This window comes from Taudactylus pleione, unplaced genomic scaffold, assembly GCF_031769625.1.
Source record: "Taudactylus pleione unplaced genomic scaffold, aTauple2 ptg000612l, whole genome shotgun sequence".
Lineage (NCBI taxonomy): Eukaryota > Metazoa > Chordata > Amphibia > Anura > Myobatrachidae > Taudactylus > Taudactylus pleione.
The window spans coordinates 1,138,192-1,145,416 of NW_028285014.1; the positions used below are offsets into that span (position 1 = coordinate 1,138,192).

At 33.9% G+C, this 7,225-nt stretch overlaps 2 non-coding genes across 2 annotated transcripts; both read left to right on the top strand.

The window, feature by feature from the left end:
* Positions 1–309: 309 nt before the first annotated feature.
* On the top strand, positions 310–418 carry TRNAL-CAA (transfer RNA leucine (anticodon CAA)). The gene is made up of 2 exons: positions 310–347; positions 373–418. It is a non-coding gene; the product is annotated as a tRNA-Leu (tRNA).
* Positions 419–3,766: 3,348 nt separating this feature from the next.
* TRNAL-CAA (transfer RNA leucine (anticodon CAA)) lies at positions 3,767–3,875 on the top strand. Its single transcript has 2 exons — positions 3,767–3,804; positions 3,830–3,875. It is a non-coding gene; the product is annotated as a tRNA-Leu (tRNA).
* Positions 3,876–7,225: the final 3,350 nt, after the last annotated feature.

Genomic DNA, 7,225 nt, shown 5'->3' on the forward strand with positions numbered 1-7,225 from the left:
CTCTTAGACTTTACATATAACGTGATATACAATTTACTTCTAAGACAAACTAATCTGTTCTGCTAGGATGAAGACCTTAGTAAAGGGTGGCAACAGTAATTTGGAAGGATAACACTTTAGCTTGAGCCATTTTTCCTAAATAATGTTATTTAAGAAACAGCTTTTAGAGGAAATGTATTAATCTAAGATCTTGATTTAATGACCCCTTTTCCAACAAGTCCAAATTATTTGTAAACATCACAAACAAAAATATAAATAGTAAAATGATAAACCCTAACAGGCAGCAGGTTTGGACATACTGATGTGCTTGTCAGGATGGCCGAGCGGTCTAAGGCGCCAGACTCAAGATTTTACTCTTCTGGTTAATGGGAATTCTGGTCTCTATAAAGAGGCGTGAGTTCAAATCCCACTTCTGACAATATTTTCTTGCTCTTTGGTTATGTTTTAGACTCAAAATGACAGACATTGAGAAGTATGCTCAGGACGTCCACAGTCTTTCAATCTTTCCTCTCCCAGACGTTGATATCTTGATCCCATTTATTTCCTTGCAATGTGAAGCACAATGATTGTATGAATTAAAGGGCATAGAAGCTGTTAAAGACATAAGAATTGATCAATTTTCCCATCTACACTCCAATCAAGATCAAATTACATTAGAGTTAAATTAATTAAATTATTCTTAAATGATAAAGACAATATGATTAGTTTTAATATTCTAAAGTTCAGTTAATGTAGAAATTGGCTATTGAAATAATATATTTCATAGAAACAGAATTTGATGGCAGATAAGAACCACTTGGCCCACGTAGTCTGCTCCTTTTCATGTATCCTTCAGGCAACTTCAACCCTATTTGCTCCATACATTTCTCTTAAGGATATTCTTATGCCTATCCCAAGAGTGTTTAAATTGTTTCACCATTTAGCTTCAACAACATCGGATGGGAGGCTTTTCAATTTATCAACTACCCTTTCTGTGAAGTAATTTTTCTTCAAATTTCCTCTAAGTCTACCTCCCTCCAGTTTCAGTGCATGTCCTCGTGTTCTTGTACATCTCTTCCTATAAAGAATAAGTATTGTTTGCACAACATTCTTTTAGCATTCAGTAATCTAAACATAAAACACAAGAATAATTGGCATTGAAAGTATTTTAAGGCACTTAGACTTTACATATAACGTGATATACAATTTACTTCTAAGACAAACTAATCTGTTCTGCTAGGATGAAGACCTTAGTAAAGGGTGGCAACAGTAATTTTGAAGGATAACACTTTAGCTTGAGCCATTTTTCCTAAATAATGTTATTTAAGAAACAGCTTTTAGAGGAATGCATTAATCTAAGATCTTGATTTAATGACCCCTTTTTCAACAAATCTAAATTATTTGTCAAAATCACACTCAAAAATATAAATAGTAAAATGATAAACCCTAAGAGGCAGCAGGTTTGGACATACTGACGTGCTTGGCAGGATGGCCGAGCGGTCTAAAGCACCAGACTCAAAAGTCTACTCTTCCAGTTAATGGGAATTCTGGTCTCTGTAAAGAGGTGTGGGTGCAAATCCCACTTCTGACAATATTTTCTTGCTCTTTGGTTGTTTTAAACTCAAAATGGCCGACATTGAGAAGTATGCTCAGGACATACACAGTCTTTCAATCTTTCCTCTCCCAGACATTGATATCTTGATCCCATTTATTTCTAAGCAATATGAAGCACAATGATTGAATGAATTAAAGGGCATAGAAACTGTTAAAGACCTAAGAATTGATCGATTTTCCCATCTACATTCCAATCAAGATCAAAATACATTAGAGTTAATTTAATTAAATTATTCTTAAATGATAAAGACACTATGATTAGTTTTAAAATTCTAAAGTTCAGTTCATGTAGAAACTGTCTATTGAAATAAAGTATTACATAGAAACAGAATTTGATGGCAGATAATAACCACTTGGCCCACGTAGTCTGCTCCTTTTCATATATCCTTTAGGCAACTTCAACCCTATTTGCTCCTTACATATATCTTAAGGATATTCTCATGCCTTTTCCTAGAGAATTTAAATTGTTTCACCATTTAGCTTCAACAACATCGGATGGGAGGCTTTTCTATTTATCAACTACCCTTTCTGTGAAGTAATTTTTCTTCAAATTTCCTCTAAGTCTACCTCCCTCCAGTTTCAGTGCATGTCCTCGTGTTCTTGTACATCTCTTCCTTTGAAGAATAAATATTGTTTGCACAACATTCTTTTAGTATTCAGTAATCTAAACATAAAACACAAGAATAATTGGCATCGAAAGTATTTTAAGGCACTTAGACTCTTACATATAATGTGATATACAATTTACTTCTAAGACAAACTAATCTGTTCTGCTAGGATGAAGACCTTAGTAAAGTGTGGCAACAGTAATTTTGAAGGATAACACTTTAGCTTGAGCCATTTTTCCTAAATAATGTTATTTAAGAAACAGCTTTTAGAGGAAATGCATTAATCTAAGATCTTGATTTAATGACCCCTTTTTCAACAAGTCCAAATTATTTGTCAAAATCACACTCAAAAATATAAATAGTAAAATGATAAACCCTAACAGGCAGCAGGTTTGGACATACTGATGTGCTTGGCAGGATGGCCGAGCGGTCTAAAGCACCAGACTCAAGATTCTACTCTTCCAGTTAATGGGAATTCTGGTCTCTGTAAGGAGGCGTGGGTTCAAATCCCACTTCTGACAATAATTTCTTGCTGTTTGGATATGTTTTAGACTCAAAATGACCGACATTGAGAATTATGCTCAGGACATCCACAGTCTTTCCATCTTTCCTCTCCCAGACATTGATATCTTGATCCCATTTATTTCTAAGCCATGTGAAGTGCAATGATTGAATGAATTAAAGGGCATAGAAACTGTTAAACACCTAAGAATTGATCAATTTTCCCATCTACATTCCAATCAAGATCAAATTACATTAGAGTTAAATGAATTAAATTATTCTTAAATGATAAAGACACTATGATTAGTTTTAAAATTCTAAAGTTCAGTTCATGTAGAAATTGGCTATTGAAATAATGTATTACATAGAAACAGAATTTGATGGCAGATAAGAACCACTTGGCCCACGTAGTCTGCTCCTTTTCATGTATCCTTTAGGCAACTTCAACCCTATTTGCTCCTTACATTTCTCTTAAGGATATTCTTATGCCTATCCCAAGCATGTTTAAATTGTTTCACCATTTAGCTTCAACAACATCGGATGGGAGGCTTTTCTATTTATCAACTACCCTTTCTGTGAAGTAATTTTTCTTCAAATTTCCTCTAAGTCTACCTCCCTCCAGTTTCAGTGCATGTCCTCGTGTTCTTGTACATCTCTTCCTTTGAAGAATAAATATTGTTTGCACAACATTCTTTTAGTGTTCAGTAATCTAAACATAAAACAGAAGAATAATTAGCATTGAAAGTATTTTAAGGCTCTTAGACTTTACATATAACGTGATATACAATTTACTTCTAAGACAAACTAATCTGTTCTGCTAGGATGAAGACCTTAGTAAAGGGTGGCAACAGTAATTTGGAAGGATAACACTTTAGCTTGAGCCATTTTTCCTAAATAATGTTATTTAAGAAACAGCTTTTAGAGGAAATGTATTAATCTAAGATCTTGATTTAATGACCCCTTTTCCAACAAGTCCAAATTATTTGTAAACATCACAAACAAAAATATAAATAGTAAAATGATAAACCCTAACAGGCAGCAGGTTTGGACATACTGATGTGCTTGTCAGGATGGCCGAGCGGTCTAAGGCGCCAGACTCAAGATTTTACTCTTCTGGTTAATGGGAATTCTGGTCTCTATAAAGAGGCGTGAGTTCAAATCCCACTTCTGACAATATTTTCTTGCTCTTTGGTTATGTTTTAGACTCAAAATGACAGACATTGAGAAGTATGCTCAGGACGTCCACAGTCTTTCAATCTTTCCTCTCCCAGACGTTGATATCTTGATCCCATTTATTTCCTTGCAATGTGAAGCACAATGATTGTATGAATTAAAGGGCATAGAAGCTGTTAAAGACATAAGAATTGATCAATTTTCCCATCTACACTCCAATCAAGATCAAATTACATTAGAGTTAAATTAATTAAATTATTCTTAAATGATAAAGACAATATGATTAGTTTTAATATTCTAAAGTTCAGTTAATGTAGAAATTGGCTATTGAAATAATATATTTCATAGAAACAGAATTTGATGGCAGATAAGAACCACTTGGCCCACGTAGTCTGCTCCTTTTCATGTATCCTTCAGGCAACTTCAACCCTATTTGCTCCATACATTTCTCTTAAGGATATTCTTATGCCTATCCCAAGAGTGTTTAAATTGTTTCACCATTTAGCTTCAACAACATCGGATGGGAGGCTTTTCAATTTATCAACTACCCTTTCTGTGAAGTAATTTTTCTTCAAATTTCCTCTAAGTCTACCTCCCTCCAGTTTCAGTGCATGTCCTCGTGTTCTTGTACATCTCTTCCTATAAAGAATAAGTATTGTTTGCACAACATTCTTTTAGCATTCAGTAATCTAAACATAAAACACAAGAATAATTGGCATTGAAAGTATTTTAAGGCACTTAGACTTTACATATAACGTGATATACAATTTACTTCTAAGACAAACTAATCTGTTCTGCTAGGATGAAGACCTTAGTAAAGGGTGGCAACAGTAATTTGGAAGGATAACACTTTAGCTTGAGCCATTTTTCCTAAATAATGTTATTTAAGAAACAGCTTTTAGAGGAAATGTATTAATCTAAGATCTTGATTTAATGACCCCTTTTCCAACAAGTCCAAATTATTTGTAAACATCACAAACAAAAATATAAATAGTAAAATGATAAACCCTAACAGGCAGCAGGTTTGGACATACTGATGTGCTTGTCAGGATGGCCGAGCGGTCTAAGGCACCAGACTCAAGATTCTACTCTTCCAGTTAATAGGAATTCTAGTCTCTGTAAAAAGGCGTGGGTTCAAATCCCACTTCTGACAATATTTTCATGCTGTTTGGTTATGTTTTAGACTCAAAATGACCGACATTGAGAAGTATGCTCTGGACATCCACAGTCTTTCAATCTTTCCTCTCCCAGACATTGATATCTTGATCCCATTTATTTCTAAGCCATGTGAAGTGCAATGATTGAATGAATAAAAGGGCATAGAAACTGTTAAACACCTAAGAATTGATCAATTTTCCCATCTACATTCCAATCAAGATCAAATTACATTAGAGTTAAATTAATTAAATTATTCTTAAATGATAAAGACACTATGATTAGTTTTAAAATTCTAAAGTTCAGTTAATGTAGAAATTGGCTTTTGAAATAATATATTACATAGAAACAGAATTTGAAGGCAGATAAGAACCACTTGGCCCACGTAGTCTGCTCCTTTTCATGTATCCTTTTGGCAACTTCAACCCTATTTGCTCCTTACATTTCTCTTAAGGATATTCTTATGCCTATCCCAAGCGTGTTTAATTGTTTCACCATTTAGCTTCAACAACATCGGATGGGAGGCTTTTCTATTTATCAACTACCCTTTCTGTGAAGTAATTTTTCTTCAAATTTCCTCTAAGTCTACCTCCCTCCAGTTTCAGTGCATGTCCTCGTGTTCTTGTACATCTCTTCCTTTGAAGAAAAAATATTGTTTGCACCACATTCTTTTAGTATTCAGTAATCTAAACATAAAACACAAGAATAATTGGCATCGAAAGTATTTTAAGGCACTTAGACTCTTACATATAATGTGATATACAATTTACTTCTAAGACAAACTAATCTGTTCTGCTAGGATGAAGACCTTAGTAAAGTGTGGCAACAGTAATTTTGAAGGATAACACTTTAGCTTGAGCCATTTTTCCTAAATAATGTTATTTAAGAAACAGCTTTTAGAGGAAATGCATTAATATAAGATCTTGATTTAATGACCCCTTTTTCAACAAGTCCAAATTATTTGTCAAAATCACAATCAAAAATATAAATAGTAAAATGATAAACCCTAACAGGCAGCAGGTTTGGAAATACTGATGTGCTTGTCAGGATGGCCAGGTGGTCTAAGGCGCCAGACTCAAGATTCTACTCTTCTGGTTAATGGGAATTCTGGTCTCTGTAAAGAGGCGTAGGTTCAAATCCCACTTCTGACAATGTTTTCTTGCTCTTTGGTTATGTTTTAGACTCAAAATGACAGACATTGAGAAGTATGCTCCGGACATCCACAGTCTTTCAATCTTTCCTCTCCCAGACATTGATATCTTGATCCCAATTATTTCATTGCAATGTGAAGCGCAATGATTGAATGAATTAAAGGGCATAGAAACTGTTAAAGACCTAAGAAATGATCGATTTTCCCATCTACATTCCAATCAAGATCAAAATACATTAGAGTTAAATTAATTAAATTATTCTTAAATGATAAAGACACTATGATTAGTTTTAAAATTCAAAAGTTCAGTTCATGTAGAAATTGTCTATTGAAATAATGTATTACATAGAAACAGAATTTGATGGTAGATAAGAACCACTTGGCCCACGTAGTCTGCTCCTTTTCATGTATCCTTCAGGCAACTTCAACCCTATTTGCTCCATACATTTCTCTTAAGGATATTCTTATGCCTATCCCAAGAGTGTTTAAATTGTTTCACCATTTAGCTTCAACAACATCGGATGGGAGGCTTTTCTATTTATCAACTACCCTTTCTGTGAAGTAATTTTTCTTCAAATTTCCTCTAAGTCTACCTCCCTCCAGTTTCAGTGCATGTCCTCGTGTTCTTGTACATCTCTTCCTATGAAGAATAAGTATTGTTTGCACAACATTCTTTTAGTATTCAGTAATCTAAACATAAAACACAAGAATAATTGGCATTGAAAGTATTTTAAGGCACTTAGACTTTACATATAACGTGATATACAATTTACTTCTAAGACAAACTAATCTGTTCTGCTAGGATGAAGACCTTAGTAAAGGGTGGCAACAGTAATTTGGAAGGATAACACTTTAGCTTGAGCCATTTTTCCTAAATAATGTTATTTAAGAAACAGCTTTTAGAGGAAATGCATTAATCTAAGATCTTGATTTAATGACCCCTTTTTCAACAAGTCCAAATTATTTGTCAAAATCACACTCAAAAATATAAATAGTAAAATGATAAACCCTAACAGGCAGCAGGTTTGGACATACTGATGTGCTT